Raw genomic sequence first — 22,168 nt, forward strand, 5'->3', positions numbered from 1 at the left:
TTGCAGAAAGAGAGGTATGGAAGTGGGGAACTTTCATCTCATATCACAATACTATAGACTTACATACTAACACTGTTTTTTGCACGTTTTGGAAAGGCCCAAAACAGGGAAACAATACGAACCTAAAGCTGAGTTCGGAACGCTCAGTACTCTGCTAAAAGCTCTACGAAGAGTTTTCTGAGTTTTACTATTTATAAAGAGGACGCAGAAGATTTGAACTTTATGCAGGAAAGAAAAAAATTTTTAAGATTGTCAGCTGCGCCGCTTCTGGAGTATTTACGTTTTCCTGTCGTATCGGGTTTTAATATCGTGCAAGGCAATAACAACACAGTGGCGAAACCTTCGGTGAAAAATTCTTATCAAATTCCTTCTAGGCGACTGGAGAGGGAATTTCGTATCATAAAATCATGCGACAAACGTGTATGGTATGCAAGAGTTTCCGGCGCTCTGTGATAAAAGCAATATTTTCCTTTCACTGGGAGCGGTGTCACAGTAATAATGCAAGTTTTGCTAACAGATGAAAATCGGATGGAGCCAAGTCGGGACTGAATGGAGGATAATCGATGAGAGTGAACCCAAAAGCGTTGAATTGTTGCAAATATCGTGGAGCTCGTGTGTGCTCTGGGACTGTCATGCTGAAGGAGAGTGTGCTCTATATGTGAACGAACTCCTCGTACTCGAAACTCGATTACAACACTGTTTCTCGTGCACCGACATGGTTACGTTATATACCACCACGTTACACGGTAGAATGCGGAGTCCTCTAGCGGCAGACGGCTGCAAACATGCAGCCATGAAGGGTACAGATATAAAATGTTAATAACCATTGTTTCATTTAAAAAGCTATAAGAATTTTCACATAAAAAAGGAGTCATTACTTTTCAGCACGCCCTCTTATATTTGACATAACATTTCACTGGTACCGAGAGGCAAGTGTGAATATTATTTATAGCATCAATGACTTCAAGTGTTAAAAAGGATCTTAAGGAAAGCAGGAAATATTTTTGTTTATCTAGTGTGACTGGAAACAGATGGTAGATTATAGGGCACATCAACGGAAAATGACATAGAAGGCCGCAGTACTGATTTCGGGCTTCCGGAATTGTTTCATAAGGGAAGATGGTTCAGAAGTCATAGGCTGTTTGCGTGTCAGGAAAGGTTGTCAGACAGATTCACCCAATTAGAAGTATGTATCGCTGATGTTAACCTGAATTAAGGAACGCGTTTTATGTTAGCGTGAAGACCGAAAACATTCTTTGTAGGAGAAGTATTCCGCAAATATTATGCCGAGTGAGGTGGCGCAGTGGTTAGCACACTGGACTCGCATTCGGGAGGACCACGGTTCAATCCCACGTCTGGCCATCCTGATTTAGGTTTTCCGTGATTTCTCCAAATCGCTCCAGGCAAATGCCGGGATGATTCCTTTAAAAGGGCACGGCCGACTTCCTTCCCTAATCCGACGACAGCGATGACCTCGTAGTTTGGCCTCTTCCCTCAAAACAACCCAACCCAACCGCAAATAATACTCGTCCATGAGCTCCACGGAACATAAATCTTGCTAACTGCCCATGGTCAGACGCAAAGAGAAATTCGAGCAGACACTGTGTCTTTCTGGCAGTCGTTCTATTATTCGCGAATTAAAAATGGGAAGATTAGGATTTAACACTGCGTCAACAACTTGACGATTAGTTCGGTTCGTGGAAGGATGGTCGAGGAAATCTGCCATACACTTTACAGAGGAACCATCCCAGTATTTTCCTTGAACGACTTAGTCAAACCACGGCTAACCGCAGTCCGGAACCGTGCGACTGCTACGGTCGCAGGTTCGAATCCTGCCTCGGGCATGGATGTGTGTGATGTCCTTAGGTTAGTTAGGTTTAAGTAGTTCTACGTTCTAGGGGACTGATGACCACAGCAGTTGAGTCCCATAGTGCTCAGAGCCATTTGAACCACAGCTAACCTATTTGAGCCACTGTTCTCCCGACTCAGTCCAATGTCTTAACAATGCGCCACCTAGCTATAGGCTGCCAAACAGGAAGAGGTGCAAGTCATAGTGGCACGAGAGATATATAGCTGGCAGACCACATATGTACACTATGTGATCAAAAGTATCCGAACACCTGGTTGAAAATGACTTACAAGTTCGTGCCGCCCTCCATCGATATTGCCGGAATTCAATATGGTGTTGGCCCACCCTTAGCCTTGATGAGAGCTTCTACACTCTCAGGCATGTTTTCAGTCAGGTGCTGACAGGTTTCTTGGGGAATGGCAGCCCATTCTTCACGGAGTGCCGTACTGAGGAGAGGTATCGATCCACGGTGAGGCCGGGCATGAAGTCGGCGTTCCAAAACATCCCAAAGGTGTTGAGTAGGATTCAGGTCAGGACTCTGTGCAGGCCAGTCCATTATAGGGATGTTATTGTCTTGTTATCACTCCACCACAGGCCGTGCATTATGAACAAGTGCTCGATCCTGTCGAAAGATGCAATCGCCATCCCCGAATTGCTCTTCAACAGTGGGAAGCAAGAATGTACTTAAAACATCGATGTAGGCCTGTGATGTGATAGTAACACGCAAAATAAGCAGGGATGCAAGATCCCTCCATGAAAAACACGGCCACACCATAACACCACCGCCTCTGGGTTTTTCTGTTGGCACTACACACGCTGGCAGATGTACACCGGGCATTCGCCGTACCCATACCCTGCCATCGGATCGCCACATTGTGTACCGTGATTCGTCATTCCACACAACGTTTTTACACTGTTCAATCGTCCAGTAGTTACGCTCCTTACACCAAGCAGGGCGTCGTTTGCCATTTACCGGCGTGATGTGTGGCTCAGGAGCACCCGTTCGACTATGAAATCCAAGTTTTTTCACCGACCGTAGCGGTCTCGCGGTTCCAGACTGTAGCGCCTAGAACCGCTAGGTCACCCCGGCCGGCGGAGGTTCGAGCCCTGTCTACGGCATGGGTATGGTTGTTGTCCTTAACGTAAGTTAGTGTAAGTTAGATTAAGTAGTGTGTAAGCCTAGGGACGGATGACCTCAGAAGCTTGAACCCAGAGGAACTTACCACCAAAATATCAGTAGCACGTCACAACACACACACACACACACACACACACACACACACACACACACGCACACACACACACACCTTACAATTACGTGGATGAATAAACGCTGTTCTCTAGACAGAAATGCAATGCGACTTTACCAAATAATGTAAAATTGTGTTCGTGTGAGGTATTGTTAAGCATACTGGTTACATCAATGTCAAAAGTCACTAGTACTTAGTGTATGCTTGATGAGCAGGAAGCATAAGGGAAACCAGTTCCTGACATGCTGCTGAAATACAGTGTTTCTCCTCTTACCACCTACCACACATCAACGGTTTCGTGTAGCACCATCGGAAAAATCCCACAGGAGTGACATATTGTATTTGTGCTGGCTATGGGTCAGGGCCTCTTCTTACAGTCCAACGATGAGGGTAACTTTCATATTTCTGAAGTCCTCATGGACTCTGCTATCGAATTAGAGTCATGCACCATAGTGTTGAGACCACACCCTTTCATCGAAAAGGAAAAGTACAGTTTCCAGCTGTGGTAGTACACCTTGAGGTTTGGTTTGTTGGCCGCTCAACTGCGCGGTCATCAGCGACCGTACAAATTCCCAATCTGTACACAGTCCAATCTAGCCACTTTCACGAATGATGATGACAACGCAAACATCCAGTCCCAGGGCAGAGAATTCCCCAAGCTGGCCGGGAATCGAAACCGGAACCCCCTTGATCCAGAGGTAGGAACACTAGCTACTAGACTAGTAGCCTCGGGCAGTAGTACGTTCTGAATGAACGGCAGTTAACTTACAGATTTCGTACTAAGTGTCAGTAAATAATGAGGTCTTGGTTGATCTTACACTATTCTAACCCGCAAATAAACAATCGTCATCTGAGATGATCATGGGAAGTAGATGTTATGGCGAATGAAAGCACCATCACAGCTCAAAGAGGCGTCTCCACGATCACTATGAACAATACAAACTGTAGGAAGTTCGATACTGTAATGTCAATAACAAAACTTCAACCTGGGCTTGAAATCGTCTGGCTCTGTTACTTGCACGCGTTTTCTGTGATAAGATGTGGTTACTGCTCTACCAGCTCTCTCTTCTCTGTAGTATTTGACACTTGCAGTTCATAGACAGCTCGACGAGTATTTATTGATCCTCCCACACGATCCTACACAATCTCATTAGTTTCTAGTAAGCTACACTCTTCTGTAAAGAACCTGCACCAGCTAGCCTCCGATTGAACCACCCAGTTTCTCGTCCATTTCTGTGCGCGGTGATAAATTTCTTTCAGTGAGGATGACACCAATTGCATTTCTGTTCCCTGTACATTAATTCATCTTTCCATGCATTACATATTGCTGCACGACGTGTAAAAGTGAATGTCTGCAATTTCTTGTAACGAGTAATACTGCAGCATCGACAACCAATCATGAACTGTACACCGTGGTAATCTCCACCACCCACATGAGTGAAGCGACTCTGTATTGTTTTTCAAGGCAGTGACATCACTGTCAAAAGAGAAAATAAAAAGAAGAAGAAGAAAAGCTTGCCTCATTCTAGACTTCGCACTGACTGAAATATTCATTTCTGCCCATTGGTTACCAATCTCAAAATACTTTGATCAGGATTATCTACACTCCTGGAAATGGAAAAAAGAACACATTGACACCGGTGTGTCAGACCCACCATACTTGCTCCGGACACTGCGAGAGGGCTGTACAAGCAATGATCACACGCACGGCACAGCGGACACACCAGGAACCGCGGTGTTGGCCGTCGAATGGCGCTAGCTGCGCAGCATTTTTGCACCGCCGCCGTCAGTGTCAGCCAGTTTGCCGTGGCATACGGAGCTCCATCGCAGTCTTTAACACTGGTAGCATGCCGCGACAGCGTGGACGTGAACCGTATGTGCAGTTGACGGACTTTGAGCGAGGGCGTATAGTGGGCATGCTGGAGGCCGGGTGGACGTACCGCCGAATTGCACAACACGTGGGGCGTGAGGTCTCCACAGTACATCGATGTTGTCGCCAGTGGTCGGCGGAAGGTGCACGTGCGCGTCGACCTGGGACCGGACCGCAGCGACGCACGGATGCACGCCAGGACCGTAGGATCCTACGCAGTGCCGTAGGGGACCGCACCGCCACTTCCCAGCAAATTAGGGACACTGTTGCTCCTGGGGTATCGGCGAGGACCATTCGCAACCGTCTCCATGAAGCTGGGCTACGGTCCCGCACACCGTTAGGCCGTCTTCCGCTCACGCCCCAACATCGTGCAGCCCGCCTCCAATGGTGTCGCGACAGGCGTGAATGGAGGGACGAATGGAGACGTGTCGTTTTCAGCGATGAGAGTCGCTTTTGCCTTGGTGCCAATGATGGTCGTATGCGTGTTTGGCGCCGTGCAGGTGAGCGCCACAATCAGGACTGCATACGACCGAGGCACACAGGGCCAACACCCGGCATCATGGTGTGGGGACCGATCTCCTACACTGGCCGTACACCTCTGGTGATCGTCGAGGGGACACTGAATTGTGCACGGTACATCCAACCCGTCATCGAACCCATCGTTCTACCATTCCTAGACCGGCAATGGAACTTGCTGTTCCAACAGGACAATGCACGTCCGCATGTATCCCGTGCCACCCAACGTGCTCTAGAAGGTGTAAGTCAAATACCCTGACCAGCAAGATCTCCGGATCTGTCCCCCATTGAGCATGTTTGGGACTGGATGAAGCGTCGTCTCACGCGGTCTGCACGTCCAGCACGAACGCTGGTCCAACTGAGGCGCCAGGTGGAAATGGCATGGCAAGCCGTTCCACAGGACTACATCCAGCATCTCTACGATCGTCTCCATGGGAGAATAGCAGTCTGCATTGCTGCGAAAGGTGGATATACACTGTACTAGTGCCAACATTGTGCATGCTCTGTTGCCTGTTTCTATGTGCCTGTGGTTCTGTCAGTGTGATCATGTGATGTATCTGACCCCAGGAATGTGTCAATAAAGTTTCCCCTTCCTGGGACAATGAATTCACGGTGTTCTTATTTCAATTTCCAGGAGTGTATACCAGCTACCTAAATTCGACCGTAGTGGTTTGTGACACCTTGCTAGTTTAGTTCCCTTGTTTACATGTTTCATCGAGAGTTATTGCAGCCTTTTGCTATAACGTGGAACGAGTGTTTACGATTGTAGCGCACTTTCTCAGTCAGAAAAATACCAACATGCTGACCATTTATATGACAGTCTTCCAAAACTTCTTCTATGGAGTAGAAGGAGTTGTCAACCAGATATGTTGCTGCTGCCGATCGTAGGTTTAAGGAAACTAAACATCTAAGATCATCAGTCTTCTAGTCACCCCGAGGACGTAATCAGTGTACCCCCTCTCTGCGTCTTCTATGTACAAGATTGAGAAAGTTTTTTAAATGTTTGCGTATCGCGTATCTAAGGCGGGACGTGGGGATTCCAGCCCGGTATCCACCTACCGGGATACTGTAAACCACAAGCCCTCATCTCTAATTCGGCAGGAAGATTCGAAACGGGGCCAGCATGTCTTCCCTTGGCCCAGATGGGGTGCTTTAAGGCGCACAACTCTCCGGGCGGATCAGACAGATGAGGTTTCAGCTTATATTTCAAGTTCATTTTATTAGCTATTAGAAATTACTATTTGCATAATTGGGTAGATGGTCAAAGAGATTTGCTGCTAAATACCACACTCTTTTCTGCACTACAAAAACATTATCACACGAACATGAGAGCTATGCTAGACGCAGAGAGATGGAAAACACAAATACCTTCTCCTGGATAGAGCTGGCTTCAGCATGTTGTCATATCATAATGCTGACCGCGTAGAGAAATGGGAAAAGGCAAAACAAAAAATAGGACCGATCTTTCAAACTAATAGTGATTAATGGTGTTCCACCGCTGTCTGCCAAATAGTTTTTTCCATTTTATACAGAATATTTCGACGGCCGACCCAGCCATCTTCCTCAGGTGCTGCGAATTTTGCTTTTATGTGTACTCGCTGCCTCAATTCCAACCAAACTGTGTGTTGGGCTCTCGAATTCGATTTCCGACACACAGTACGCCCTTTGACGCTCTTTTGTTTTTCAGAGAACGCACTGATGTGTCGTGAAACACAATTTCGCTCAGCGTTTTCCAGCTCTGGTGGACGTGATGGCCGGCGAGATCTTACTAAATTGAGTGCCGGACACCAAGTCTTGTTTAAATTGAAACCTCTGTTCTCGTTTATTAGGTTTTCTGACATCTGGATTTTATGGACACCTTAATTAAACTCTCCCAGAAACTTGGTCTCTGCACCACCATACTGGTCTCATCATAGAGTTCTGCGACAGCTGGTTTGCTTGGTTGTTTTAGTCGCGTATATCGCTGATGTTCAAATAACCTGCCACACGTAAGTCATGCCACATTCGAATAGAATGCGTTACACACCCAGATCGGCTTTAACGTTAAACAGAATGTAGTCTCCATCTTTACAAGAGTTCCACTTTCTGCTTCCTTGTAACTAATTGCGAAAGACTTTGACGACTATTTCAAAGAACTTTTGTTCGACGGAAGATATTATGAATAAACCGATGGCACGATGATGGATAATCCATTATCGCCTGTCGTGGTGAACTCGTAGTTAGAACACTTTGAAGCAAAGACACTAGAATCCGCCAAGATGGAAAAAAAAGGTTTAGATGGCTCTGAGCACAATGTGACTTAACTGTTGTGGTCATCAGTCCCATAGAACTTAGAACTACTTAAACGTAACTAACCTAAGGACATCACACACATCCATGACCGAGGCAGGATTCGAACCTGCGACCTTAGCGGTCCCACGTTTCCAGACTGTAGTGCCTAGAACCGCTCGGTCACTCCGGTCGGCGCCAAGGTGAAACCAACGTATTTCTGTCGGTACGTCCACACATTTGTGGCGGGGCTCATGGAGCGGAAAAACTTGAAGGGTTCCTGGAACATATAATTTTATTAACCGTAATATAAAATTCACGACGGAACTTGAAAAATAGGGCCAACAACCTTTAGGTAAGAGGAAAATATACAGATCTCTGAGTCACAGTGTGTTTAGAAAAGCTACACACACTGACCTCTATCTCCTGGCTTCGAGCCGTCACCATCCTTCACAAACAAATTCGGAGCTTCAGGATTCTGGTATGTAGAATTCGAACACCTTCAGACAAGAAAAGCCCAGTCGAAGCATTACACAGTCCAGACACATTATTGTGACCACCGCCTATATTCGACCCGTACGTGCAATAACCACTCACAGACGGCGCTCAGCGCTAGCACTGGAGGTTATATGACATGTGTCCTGGGGCACAGGAAAAAGCGCAGTTGTTGTCGTAATGTAGAAATGGACCGATTTATCCTGCGGCCAAAAGGCATGATCATTCGCTTTCGAGATAAGGGTGGAAGCTTTTTCGAAACGGCTAATTTTGTAAACAGTTCGCGGGCCGCCTTGGTTAATGTACACCGTGCGTGGCAAAATGACCCTATCCAAAATCGGCGCCAAGGCAACTATGGTCCATCACGGGCCATAGGTGGCAGGACTGAACGACGGCTGCGGAGATGAGTACGGCCCAGTAGACGTGCAACTGTTAAGCGAGCGATCACTCGGATGAACCACGGTGCTAATAACACTGTCTCCCCAACGACTTTTCAGCGTTTTCAACGTGGCTGCGTATGTACCTCCGCAGCAGGCGTCTGATTCATGCTCCCATGCTGACTGCTGTTTACCGGCGTCGAAGGCTGGAATTCACACACCAATGCAGCATCTGGATGTCCACTGAATGGCGGTAGGTGGTCTTTTCAGACGAATCACGTGTAAGGCCCTGTAATAATTGTTGGAAGGCTTCAGGTTGGAGTGTTATGCTTTGGGGAATGTTTCCATGGCATTCCCTGGGTGATGTCGTCATGGAAGACACAGTGGATCAACAGCCCTGTACCGCAAGTCTCTAGAGGAACGGAAGGTTCCAAATGATTGGAAAAGAGCACAGGTAGTTCCCGTTTCCAAGTAGGGTCGTCGAGCAGATGCGCAAAACTATAGGCCTGTATCTCTGACATGATGTGTTGTAGAATTTTAGAACATGTTTTTTGCTCGCGTAACATGTCAATTCTGGAAACCGAGAATCTACTCTGTAGGAATCAACATGGATTCCGGAAAAAGCGATCGTGTGAGACCCAACTCGCTTTATTTGTTCATGAGACCCAGAAAACATTAGATACAGGCTCCCAGGTAGATGCCATTTTCCTTGACTTCCGGAAGGCGTTCGATACAGTTCCGCACTGTCACCTGATAAACAAAGTAAGAGCCTACGGAATATCAGACCAGCTGTGTGGCTGGATTGAAGAGTTTTTAGCAAACAGAACACAGCATGTTGTTATCTATGGAGAGACGTCTACAGACGTTAAAGTAACCTCTGGCGTGCCACAGGGGAGTGTTATGGGACCATTGCTTTTCACAATATATATAAATGAACTAGTAGATAGTGTCGGAAGTTCCATGCGGCTTTTCGCGGATGACGCTGTAGTATACAGAGAAGTTGCAGCAATAGAAAATTGCAGCCAAATGCAGGAAGATCTGCAGCGGATAGGCACTTGGTGCAGGGAGTGGCAACTGACCCTTAACATAGACAAATATAATGTATTGCGAATATACAGAAAGAAGGATCCTTTATTTTATGATTATATGATAGCGGAACAAACAATGATAGCAGTTAATTCTGTAAAATATCTGGGAGTATGCGTACGGAACGATTTGAAGTCGAATGATTATATAAAATTAATTGTTGGTAAGGTGGGTGCCAGGTTGAGATTCATTGGGAGAGTCCTTAGAAAATGGTGTCCATCAACAAAGAACGTGGTTTAAAAAATACTCGTTCGACCTATACTTGAGTATTGCTCATCATTGTGGGATTCGTAACAGGTTCGGGCGCGCACGGAGGCTTTCCGGCAGTCGTTCTTCCCCCGAACCATACGCGACTGGAACAGGAAAGGGAGGTGTGACAGTGGCACGTAAAGTGCCCTCCGCCACACACCGATGGCTAGCTTGCGGAGTATAAATGTAGATGTAGATGTAGACTGAACGACGGCTGCGGAGATGAGAACGGGCCAGTAGACGTACAACTGTTGAGCGAGCGATCACCCGGATGAACCACGGTGCTAATAACACTGTCTCCTCAACGACTTTTCAGCGTTTTCAACGTGGCTGCGTATGTACCTCCGCAGCAGGGGTCTGATTCATGCTCCCATGCTGACTGCTGTTTACCGGCGTCGAAGGCTGGAATTCGCACACCAATGCCGCAGTTGGATGTCCAATGAATGGCGGCAGGTGGTATTTTCAGATGAATCACGTGTACGGCCCTGTAATAATTGTTGGAAGGCTTCAGGTTGGAGGATGGAGTGTTATGCTCTGGGAATGTTTCCATGGAATTCCCTGGGTCATGTCGTCATGGAAGGCACACTGGATCAACACAAGTATACATCTATCCTTGAGGATCATTTCTACCCCTATATGCTGTTTTTTTTTTTTCTCACCACGATGGAATATACCAGCAGGACAATGCAACTTCTCACACAGCTAGCAGTGTACTTGCATCTTTCGAAGAGGGCGACCATGAATTTAGGGCGTAGTCCCCTGGACACCGTACTCTCCGGAATTTCACCCAACCGAGAGAGTGTGGGACAACCTCGATCGCGCTCTTCGTGCCATGGATCCTCAACCGAGAAACAGTGCAGCTGGCCACAGTACTGGTGTCAGCATCGCTCGACACCCCAGTCAGTACCTTCCAGAACCTAACTGACTCTCTCCCTGCACATCCACCAGCTGTGTCCGCCCACGGTAGCTGAGTGGTCAGCGTGTCAGAATGTTAATCATAAGGGCCCGGGTTCGATTCCCGGCTGGGTCGGAGATTTTCTCCACCCAGGGACTGGGTGTTGTGTTGTCCTAATCATCATCATTTCATCCCCATCGACGCGCAGGTCGCCGAAGGGGCGTCAACTCGAAAGACTTGCACCAGGCGAACGGTCTACCCGACTGGAGGCCCTAGCCACACGACAACTAACAACACCAGTGGTACGCGTTGCAAAAGTGATTACTCAGGGTTTTGACAGGTGGTCACATTAACGTGGCTGGATAATGTAAATTGTATTCCGAAGGAATAGGTACTCAGATCAGGAACTGAACGGGAGATGCAGCCAAAACCAAGGACGCCTAAAAGAGGTTAAGAAAACAAAAATCGTTTATCTACCTTTTGCTGGTCAGAAGCGCCAAAGAAACTGGTATAGGGATACGTATTCAAATACAGATATATGTAAACAGGTAGAATACGGCGCTGCGGTCAGCATCGCCTATATAAGGCAACAAGTGTCCGGCGCATTTGTTAGGTCGGTTACTGCTGGTACAATGGCAGGTTATCAAGGTTTAAGTGAGTTTGAACGTGGTGTTATAGTCGGCGCAAGAGCGACGGGACACAGCACCTCCGAGGTAGTGATAAAGTGGGGATTTTCCCGTACTGCCATTTCAAGAGTGTACCATGAATATCAGAAATCCGGTAAAATATCAGTCTCTGACATCGCTGCGACCGGAAAAAGATCTTGCAAGAATGGGACCAACGACGGCTGAAGATAAACGTTCAACGTGACAAAAGTGCAACCTTCCCTCAAATTGCTGCAGATTTCAATGCCAGGCTAGCAAAAAGTGCCGGCCGCGGTTGTCTAGCGGTTCTAGGCGCTCAGTCCTGAACCGCACGACTGCTACGGTCGCAGGTTCGAATCCTGCCTCGGGCATGGATGTGTGTGATGTCCTTAGGTTAGTTAGGTTTAAGTAGTTCTAAGTTCTAGGGGACTGATGACCACAGATGTTAAGTCTCATAGTGCTCAGAACCATTTGAACCATTTATCAACAAGTAACTGAGTGCGAACCATTCAACGAAACATCATCGATATGGGCTTAAGGCGCCGAAGGCCCACTCGTGTACCCTTGATGACGGCACGACACAAAGCTTTACGTCTTGCCTTGGCCCGTCAACACCGGCATTGGACTGTCGATGACGGTAAACATATTGCCTGGTCCGACGAGTCTTGTTTGTAATTGTATCGAGCGGATGGGCGTGTACGGGTATGGAGACAACCTCATGAATCCATGGACCCTCCATCCATTCATGTCCGTTGCGCATTCTGACGGACTTAGGCAATCCAGCAAGACAATGCGACACCCCAAACGTCCATAATTGCCAGGGAGTAGCTCCAGGCACACTCTTCTGAGTTTAAACACTTCCGCTGGCCACCAAATTCCTCAGACACGAACATTATTGAGCATATCTGGGATGCCTTGCAACATGCTCTTCAGAAGAAATCTCCAACCCCTCGTACTCTTGCGGATATGTGGACAGCTTGCAGGATTCATGGAGTCATTTCCCTCCACAACTACTTCAGACATTATTCCAGTCCATGGCACATCGTTCTGCGGCACTCGTGCGTGCTCGTGGAGGCCATACACGATATTATGCAGGTGTACCAATTTCTTTGGTTCTTAAGTGTATTTCGCTGTCTTCGACCAATAGAAAAAGAATTCTTTGCAGTGTTAAAGACGATCTAGGTTTCCGAAAGCTAGCCGTGTATCGCAATCTGTGTGAACGTTGCATGTCTTAAGTGGCGGATACTATCAGCACTATCAAAGATAGATGCAAGGAACATCAACAACACCCATATGACTTTAACAACCAAGAAAATCAGCTGTCGCCGAACGCTACCTCGAATATAATTATGAAATAAAATAAGATGAGACCAGTACCGTGGTGCGAACGCCAAGTTTCTAGAACAGCATAAGGAAGGGGTTTATCGAAATAAAGATGTCAAATAAGTTTATAAACAGGGACATAAGTTTCAATATGACCAAGGCTTCGTGTTCAGCACACAATTTATTAAGATGTCGCCGACCATCACTTCCTCCACAGATGGAAAACGCTGAGGGAATATGTATTTCAGGGAATATGAGTCCGAGCTCTGAGAAACAGAAGAGGGAGTAGTGGGAGCCGGGTATCCAACTCGGCTATAAATAAGGAGACGAGTCCAACGTTAGTTCAGTCCTTTTGGAGTCCACTCAGCGAGTACGCGTAACAGTAAAACTCGCAACACCTGAATAAGACGGCTATATCTATCATCGAAAACCTGTGCCTAAAGAGGTAACAACAACTCGGCACAGAACCCGGAAGGCCACCATAAATCAATCGCGTTGTGAACATCTGAGAGATGTTATTGATTATTGACAACAAACTTCATCACTTCTTTGCGGCTGTTTTCAATATGCCCGCCTATTTAAAAACTTCCTATAAGAGGTTCTGGGAAGGACAGCGCATCTTATCTTCAATATGCCCAAGATCTGGCGCATCCGTGCAACAAACACCTTCTTTTTCAGTGGCACCTTGCCCTTAGTATGCCGTAAGATACCAACGAATGAAACTAGAAAAAGCAAGTCCACATTTGACATTTCAATCTTGTAAACTCTGAATTTATACAAGAGTGAGTGAGAGAGGGGGAGAGGGAGAGGGAGAGAGGGAGAGGAAGAGATGCAGAAAGAGAGAAAAGCTGGAGAGGGAGGAGAGGATGGGGAGGGGAATGGGAAGGGGGGAAGAAGAAGAAGGAGGGGAAGGAGAAAATAAATGAACTATGCACAGTGATACACCGTTTACTAAATCACTGCTAACGAAATAATAGCGTACCCTTTGTGCACTGAAAGGTGCTGAAACGGACTTTCATGTTAAACAAAGAATATCAGTTTCCACCTTTGCAGGTCGCCATCGACCGGTACAGCTTTCGCTGTCGTTGTGACTGGCTGCTGCGTTTGAAATCTGGTGAAATGAGCAACCCACTGTAAGCTGGGCTGAGCCGTGCTATCCAATCGTGCCATCTCGCGGCGCCATTGAAAACACGTCTTAGCTTCTGCACCTTCACGGCAGAAGCGAAATTTTTATTACAATACTTTTATTCCACCACGAAGCTGGTTTTCATTGTCCATCTCATAATCACTTCAAAAAATACACTCCTGGAAATGAAAAAAAGAACACATTGACACCGGTGTGTCAGATCCACCATACTTGCTCCGGACACTGCCAGAGGGCTGTACAAGCAATGATCACACGCACGGCACAGCGGACACACCAGGAACCGCGGTGTTGGCCGTCGAATGGCGCTAGCTGCGCAGCATTTGTGCACCGCCGCCGTCAGTGTCAGCCTGTTTGCCGTAGCATACGGAGCTCCATCGCAGTCTTTAACACTGGTAGCATGCCGCGACAGCGTGGACGTGAACCGTATGTGCAGTTGACGGACTTTGAGCGAGGGCGTATAGTGGGCATGTGCGAGGCCGGGTGGACGTACCGCCGAATTGCTCAACACGTGGGGCGTGAGGTCTCCACATGCACGGTACATCCAAACCGTCATCGAACCCATCGTTCTCCCATTCCTAGACCGGCAAGGGAATTTGCTGTCCCAACAGGACAATGCACGTCCGCATGTATCCCGTGCCACCCAACGTGCTCTAGAAGGTGTAAGTCAACTACCCTGGCCAGCAAGATCTCCGGATCTGCCCCCCATTGAGCATGTTTGGGACTGGATGAAGCGTTGTCTCACACGGTCTGCACGTGCAGCACGAACGCTGGTCCAACTGAGGCGCCAGGTGGAAATGGCATGGCAAGCCGTTCCACAGGACTACATCCAGCATCTCTACGATCGTCTCCATGGGAGAATAGCAGCCTGCATTGCTGCGAAAGGTGGATATACACTGTACTAGTGCCGACATTGTGCACTCTCTGTTGCCCGTGTCTATGTGCCTGTGGTTCTGTCAGTGTGATCATGTGATGTATCTGACCCCAGGAATGTGTCAATAAAGTTTCCCCTTCCTGGGACAATGAATCACGGTGTTCTTATTTCAATTTCCAGGAGTGTATTTAATCTTTTGTTCCGCGGAAGGGCGCTGATGCTTACGCACGCTGGTATTACCTCTCTTTTACTTTGCATGTGTTCTCCGTAGTGCTAAGCGAGCGACAACTATTAAGACAAAACCTAACTGTCTAAAAAGACGTATCGCGGATTGTACGGAGGTACAGAAGATGTCCTTCCTTCTCAGGACTCTAAGCTTCGTAAGACTGGACCTCCAGTGTCAGTTTACCGAAAAAAGTTGTAATCCATAAGCAGGACAAAGAGTGAATGTTTATCCAGAACAGTGAAAGAACAAGTTGATATCATCTTACTCCAAGAAAGAAGATGATGTACATCTTCTCAACAGGGGAAGGATTCCACGCCATAAGCTGGTGACTGACAAGTCATCCTAAATATGGACTGGCAACTTGCATAAGAAACAACATCAGTAACTACGAAGTCATACCATCAACTTCAGATGACAAAGTTTTACAGCTACTGTTAAAGTAGGGAACTTGATAGTCAGCCTCTACAAACCATTATCATGCAGAATAACATTTACACTCTGTAGCTGAGTGTTAGCTGATATCGAAGTTCCTGGCAGATTAAAACTGTGTGTTGGACGAGTTCCAACGCCTAGCCACGATGTATCTCCCGCCCTACCATCAGGGTGCACGTTCACAATGTTATTTTTTTAATTTTTTGAAAATGAATTAAAAATTAACAATACAGTGGAGCCGTACCCCAGAAGTTATGACAACATGTGAACTAAAAAGAGCTGTCCGCCCCGCTGGCAACACCTTATCGAATCGGGTGGCCAGTATGAGGCGGTTGTCATTCCGACGGTTATCACCAGCCATCAACCGTCGGAGTGTCCAGGGCTGCTGTACGCAGTCAGAAACTGTTTCTGTTACAGTATGGGCATCGTGGAAATATCACGTCTGTAGTTCAACTTCTTCTCACACCCGGCACGCACCAGATGTTTCCGGACACATGTTCACATAACATCTTTTCTTTATTTGTGTGTGAGGAATGTTTCCTGAAAGTTGGGCCGTACCTTTTTGTAACACCCTGTAGATGGCGTCATGGTGAAAGTCGTCCATTGGCACAATCCAAACAAATTATACTTATATGGATATGGTGTCTGTTCTTTCGGACATGTCCGAAAGAACAGACACCGTTGATGACCTGCAGCCGTCTAGAACTAAATTAGAATTATATATTAATTCCTTCAGCTGCTAACGGGCGTTGATATATATCAACGGCGACAGGTGAAAATGTGTGCCCCGACCGGGACTCAAACCCGGGATATCCTGCTTACATGGCAGACGCTCTATCCATCTGAGCCACCGAGGGCACAGAGGATAGTGCGACTGCAGGGACTACCTCGCGCACGCCTCCCGCAAGACCCACATTGGTTCAAATGGTTCAAATGGATCAAATGGCTCTGAGCACCATGGGACTTAACTTCCGAGGTCATCAGTCCCCTAGAACTTAGAACTACTTAAACCTAACTAACCTAAGAACGTCACAAACATCGATGCCCGAGGCAGGATTCGAACCTGCGACCGCAGCGGTCGCGCGGTTCCAGACTGTAGCGCCTAGAACCGCTCGGCCACTCCGGCCGGCCAAGACCCAAATTCTCACCTTATATGTCCACACACTACCCACCGAGAATTGTATGCGGCTCAGTAGTGCACGTTATGACTGTTTACTGCACCATAATTTGTGAACGTGGACTCATCAGAGAGCATAACACCTAGTAAAGACTCCAGCGTGAAATTAGGCATGCCCCATACACAGAATGTAACTCTCATATGGAAATCGTTCCCATGCAGCTCCTGGGTCAGTGACAGGCAGTAAGAGGAAACCTGTGGCCGTGTACTATACGCCACACAGATGTGAGACTGACACCAGCGACTGCAGCAACGGCTCGTAAGCTGACATGAGAATCGTGGTGTACCGCAGCTAAAACAAACACCTCAGCCTCCTCACTTCTTGCAGTTCTTCGCCTGTTACTGCGGCGCATTACCAAGCTGCCTGTTTCCCGAAGTCGTTGTTCGGCACGTAAGAACGTTATGGCAACCGGAGCTCTTCGCCTAGGGTATCTCACGGAGTACGCCATGGCCCCTTCAGTGGCATCGTGTCGGCACTCTCCGAGCATCTGTAACATGTCAACGTACTCGTTGATAGTGTATGCCATCTTCATTCGTTTGTTTGTGTGGCTCGAACTGTCGGGTATACGGCCATGTGCGGCGACAGTCGGCAGTCTAATAGAGCATCGAGGAAGCTTCTCTGTCTGTGATACCGGAGACGTTACAACTCGGCCGCACCACATTTAGAAGGCGCATTGAGTTATGCGCAGCGTGTGTGGTAACTGCCCCTGAAACTTTGTAGTGTTGTAACTCCCAAACTAAAAGTGATAGGAATGTAATTTAAATTGATAAAGACACAGCTCGTGTTACTGATTCCAGTGCATGATAAAACTACTATTGTTTCATTTTAAAAATTGTATCTTTTTGCTGTAACTCTTTGGATACTAACATAATAAACTATGTTAATAGCTCCGGAGACAGTGTAACGTTTCTTATGGTGACCTACCCCAATAAATATTTCCAACGCCTATTACTTCGCGACTTACAGAGGCAAACACATTTAGTGCAACACCCTATATATATATAGTCCTCTGCTCGATTTTTTATGTGTCTGGGTAAGTTTCACAGGAACTACTTTAAAGATTTTGGTACTGTCTTGGAATTTCCGGGACCGATATCTTTTCTGTATTAATATCGATAACAGCCAAAAACCGTCGGCATTCTCGATTCCTTGGGTTGGCTGAACTATCTACAAATCTAATTAAGTTTGTATGGAACGCCAGTGCTCGAGTCCTCTTCGCACTTGACCAATTGATTACGAGCAAGCAGAAATGAACATATGGCCGCCCGCTGGTTTTTGTGATTTTGGCATGCGGTATCCACACACCCGATTTCTGAACCATCCCCATCGCATGCGACTGTCGCACGACGGTGGAATGATCACAGTTAATCATGCTTGCCAGTTCTCGAGATCACTGACGTGAATGGCTGTTGATCAGTACTTGTAAACTTTCTTCATCACACGCCGCAAGTCTTCCTGATCGTGGAGAGTCACTGATGTAGAAATGATCCTCCTTAAAACCAGGAAATCATTTTCTTGCCATGCCCCGTTCAATGACATTACCACACATTCGGCGCAAATGTTTCTGACTGCTTCCGCTACCGTCACCCCTCTACTGAACTCAGACAAAAGAATATGTCGGAAATGTTCCGATTCCTCCACTTGGTACACCATTTTGTAGCGTCCACAACTCCACTAACTATCTCCAAATGACAAAATGACAATATGTTTACTCAGATAGCAACAGAGAACTTCAAATAAAAAAGGCAATCGATAAATAAACCTGTATCAATCGGAATACCAATATGCGAAACAAAAACGCTACGGCCGGCCGCGGTGGTCTAGCGGTTCTAGGCGCTCAGTCCGGAACCGCGCGACTGCTACGGTCGCAGGTTCGAATCCTGCCTCAGACATGGATGTGTGTGATGTCCTTAGGTTAGTTAGGTTTAAGTAGTTCTAAGTTCTAGGGGACTGATGACCTCAGATGTTAAGTCCCATAGTGCTCAGAGCCATTTGAGCCATTTTTTTGAAAAACGCTACGAACTTATGCACCAATCTAATATTTACACCGTACACAGAATGGCTCTAAAACATTCGTTTGGGAAGCGACTGTTACAGACGACGCATCGAGTTCACTCTGACAGGAAGTCCTGAATTGAGTCACATAACAGTCTGGTATTGCGTAAGGTCGTGTTTTTCTCACTAAGCAACAACACATAACTGGATTGAATTTCTCCTGGAAGTCGAGGAACACGGTGTCAATTGCTCTCTGACTCTCACAGACGTACAGAGGTATATGATTTTTCTCCAGATTTCTGTTCGCAGTCTCCATTATGAATCCAACATCCAACACAGATACTCAATTTCCAAAAAGGACATAATACGCTATCATATAACAAATTTCACTATTCTACTACCGACTGACGTTGCCGAAATAGGCCTTCAGTTACGAACATCTGTCCAGCGAGACTTCTTGAAAACTAGAATGAAGTGCGAGTATCTTGAAACGCCTGGGAAATCCCGTTGCATCAGCTGTCTATGATAAATTTCGTAGGTGAGTGGTTTCTTTTGCTTAATTTACGTAGAATATAAGAAGTATCTCGTCAGATATATGTTTCTGCGTGTATAAATTCTAGACGTAATATGCTCCAGATGTTCATCTCTCCTTTCTCAACACAAGTATCGAGAAGACCTCTTCATGTATTTTACAACTGAGAGCTAGTGTTCGTTAGTATTTCTGCCTAAAGCCTGCTGCTTCCTTGTATAATCTTAGGTCCGACGTGAACTAAACTGTATTCGTTTCGTACTGATTTCACAATGGTTCAGCTGCTTACTTGCAGCTGGTCTTCAGCAGATGAGAATATTAGATTATTACTATCCATATTTCTGTATTACTAGCAAAATGATAAAATTTCACGTCTCCTAATAAATCTCTCGTAAACTAGAAGAAACAGGCAACAAACTGTGACAGTAGCGTATGAAAGTAACAAATTCTTGACTCGTTTAAAACTTACTTAGACTAGAGCAATGTTTACAGAAAGCGGTGAAGAAATATTTCAACATATTTCTTATTTGGCCACTTATTTGCTCAGGTTCTATGGGTGGAGCCAGAATAGCAAGCACATATCTCCTGGTGGACACAATTAACGCACACGTGTTAATTACGCTGTGGTTGGAAGAGACATACCATCAAATCCTGTTTTAACGGCCCCGCCAATGTTACTGCAGCCAGGGCTCAGCTAACTATTTTGTATCCACTGCAAATATTGGCTTTAGTCACCGAAGCTACAGCCGCAAGCCATCACTGCGCCACTTCATCATGAATTGCATCATAAACTGTTCGCTGCAGTTTTCCTTACTTATTTTTCTTGCTATTTTAAGGACAGCACAGGATTTTATCGACGTAAAAGCTGAATTTATTTTGGAAGTCTTTGTTGTGTAGGACCACCAAAATATAACTCGTCCGGAAATTCCCATCAGCCTCCAATCACAAAAATATGGACTGGAATTTTAACTTACTTATAAGAATTTTCTGATGGTTGATGGCGCGTTTACTATGAGTTGTATTAACCGGAGGGGCTGAACCATTGAAGAACTGAAAAATTAAGGATCATTTCATTCAAAAAGTGCCGACAGAAATGAACAAGCGGTGATTGGTAAGGAATCTTCAATTTATGTATAACAGAAAACTGTTCAGGATAAAGACGCAGGTTCATTCCAATGATTTTCTGACGCGACGAACTTTTAATTTCCACTTGCAGCTAATTGACTTTTGCCGTTTCCTCAGTAGTACACGCTGGGAAACCCTACATTCACAACATTTTACAGGCCATAATTATTTTGGCAAAATTGTAGAAGTATCTTCCTACATTTCAACCCTTAATTTCGGTGTATCTCATATGCATTTCTTTCTGATACCGTAAGTAGCCTATGCATCAAATTGTGTTCAGACGTAGAGGTATTTACACTAGGACGGCTTTTCCGACTAAAAAGAGTGGCTAGAGAGATGTGTTAGAATCTGTAAGCTGAGTAGAGGCCATACTCACCCACATCGGCTACCTACATAGTAAACATTCTGGTTTATCAGATCGGAGCAGTTTTTACACATCTGTATTTTTGTAGTCTGTTAAAATGTCATCAGTAGCATGTAACTGGGTTGTCGGACAGAGCTGAATCTGTACTTGATATGGAGCGAACGGACAATAACTTGAGAATGTTGTTGTGTTCTTCAGGCCCGAAAGCCGGTTTGGTGCAGTTTTCCGCTCTCGTTTATGTTGTGCAAGCCTCTAAGTCTAAGGCAACTATCATCCATTTGAACCCGCTTACTGTATTTCACGCCCTGGTCTGTCTCTACAATTTTTGTGCCCCCCCCCTTCCGCCCCCCCCCCTCTCCTACTCATCATTACCAAACTGCCTTCTCCTTGATGTCCCGGGATGTGTCCTATCAACCGATCCCTACAAGTTGCGTCATAAATTAATTTTCTCCCAATTTAAGCAAGTACCTCTTCACTAGTTATCCGATCTACTCATCAAACTTTCAGTCATCTTCTGTAGCACAACAATTCAAAAGCTTCTATTTTCTTCTTGTCTGGATTGTTTATTGCCCATGTTTCACTCAATCCAGAAAAAGATTTTTTAACACTTCAACTTATATTTAATAATAATATTGACAGTCCGCATTTTTATTCTCTCTACTTCCGCCACTGTCAGTTGTTTTCTGCAGGAACAGCAAAACTCGTCTGCTAATTTTAGTGTCTCATCAGCATCGCCTGATTTAATTCGACTTCGTTTCATTACTGTTGTTTTACTTTTGCTCATACTGATCTTATAACCTCTTTCAGAGACACTGCCAGCCGCGGTGGTCTTGCGGTTCTAGGCGCTCAGTCCGGAACCACGCGACTGCTACGGTCGCAGGTTCGAATCCTGCCTCGGGCATGGATGTGTGTGATGTCCTTAGGTTAGTTAGGTTTGAGTAGTTTTAAGTTCTAGGGGACTGATGACCAGAGATGTTAAGTCCCATAGTACTCAGAGCCTTTTGAATCATTTTTCAGAGACACTATCCATTCTGTCCAGCTGATCTTCGGCGTACTTTTCTGTCACTGCCAGAATTATGATGTCATTATCAAACCTGAAAGTGTTTATTTGTTCTCGCTGAACCTTTAGTTCCTTGCCAAACCGTCCGGTGGTTTTCTTTACTGCTTGCTAAATTTACAGACAGGGAAGTATCGAGAACAGGCTGCACATCTAGCTCACTCCCATCTCACCTAATGCTTCCCTTTCCTACCCTTCGGCTCTTATAACTCAGTCTGGCTTCTGAACAAGTTGTAGATAACCTTTATTTCTGCTATCTTTAGGGGGGTATTACATATACCACTATATCTACTAAAAAAAAGTACTAACAGTATGACGTTAGATCCCAGGCAAGAAATAGAGATCACCTGAATATATTTTAAACACAAAAACTTAACCATTGTATTCATAATAAAGTTTTTTAAAGCATCCAACCGTTCCCA

The 22,168-nt window shown here is 45.9% G+C and overlaps 1 non-coding gene across 1 annotated transcript; it reads right to left on the reverse strand.

The window, feature by feature from the left end:
* Positions 1–16,281: 16,281 nt before the first annotated feature.
* On the reverse strand, positions 16,282–16,356 carry Trnat-ugu (transfer RNA threonine (anticodon UGU)). The gene has a single exon. It is a non-coding gene; the product is annotated as a tRNA-Thr (tRNA).
* Between the last annotated feature and the right edge of the window lie 5,812 nt (positions 16,357–22,168).

The sequence above is a fragment of the Schistocerca gregaria genome, chromosome X, assembly GCF_023897955.1.
Source record: "Schistocerca gregaria isolate iqSchGreg1 chromosome X, iqSchGreg1.2, whole genome shotgun sequence".
NCBI classification, from domain to species: Eukaryota; Metazoa; Arthropoda; class Insecta; order Orthoptera; family Acrididae; genus Schistocerca; species Schistocerca gregaria.